Source organism: Scyliorhinus torazame, chromosome 4 (assembly GCF_047496885.1).
Source record: "Scyliorhinus torazame isolate Kashiwa2021f chromosome 4, sScyTor2.1, whole genome shotgun sequence".
Classification (NCBI taxonomy): domain Eukaryota; kingdom Metazoa; phylum Chordata; class Chondrichthyes; order Carcharhiniformes; family Scyliorhinidae; genus Scyliorhinus; species Scyliorhinus torazame.
This window is the reverse complement of record NC_092710.1, coordinates 27853248-27854154: the sequence shown is the minus strand read 5'-3', so window position 1 is coordinate 27854154 and position 907 is coordinate 27853248. Positions and strand designations below refer to the sequence as shown.

The 907-nt window shown below is 48.0% G+C and overlaps 1 non-coding gene across 1 annotated transcript; it reads left to right on the top strand.

Moving 5' to 3' along the window:
• Nucleotides 1-491: 491 nt before the first annotated feature.
• Nucleotides 492-573, top strand: trnap-agg (transfer RNA proline (anticodon AGG)). The gene has a single exon. It is a non-coding gene; the product is annotated as a tRNA-Pro (tRNA).
• Nucleotides 574-907: the final 334 nt, after the last annotated feature.

Below are 907 nucleotides of genomic sequence, written 5' to 3'. Positions count from 1 at the left end.
TATCTCATTGGCCTGGAAAAAGTAACACATTCTCTCCACATACTGGGACCAGTCCTCAATAGTCGGGTCGAATGCATCCAACGTCCCAAAAAGAGGCATTTTTGAAAGAGCAAGGCTTACCCTCCGAGTGCGGCAGCTGGTCTCCGCAAGGTTCTTTGTTTACCTCGTCGCCACTGTAGTGATCCACAGGAGGCAGGGGTTCCGTCACCACACCAGTATTTATTTGCAATAACTTATATACAAGAGCAGCTCAAAACAGTGCTACTAGCATTCCAGTCAACCTAAGACTGCCTCACAAAGCCTACACAGGTGCTTATATGGGCCCCCTCAATGAGCTATCATTGAGGGAGCTCATACTCCAATTGGCCAACCGATAATGCCAATTGGAGGTCATTACAGCCATTCAACCCCTCGAGCCTGCTCTGATGTATTACGATGCCGTACCTGACCCCAACAGTTGCTCGGATACTGGACAGAAACCTCAATATTGTGTAGCCGTGGCCGAGTGGTTAAGGTGATGGACTAGGAATCCATTGGGGTCTCCCCGCGCAGGTTCGAATCCTGCCGACTACGAATATTCTTTTGGGGCTGGTTTAGCACAGTGGGCTAAGACAGCTGGCTTGTAATGCAGAACAAGACCAGCAGCGCGGGTTCAATTCCTGTTCCAGCCTCCCCGAAAAGGCGCCGGAATGTGGCGACTCGGGGCTTTTCACAGTAACTTCATTGAAGCTTACTCGTGACAATAAGCGATTATTATTATTATATTTAATTTTCATTTTTTAAGGCTGTGAGGAAAGGAGTGATTTCATGATGAAATAGGGATATGGTTAATTAAAACAACCTTTATCTTCCGGGTGCGGCGATGATCAGCTAAGCCGCACGTTTCGGCACCTCCCGTTTTAACGGA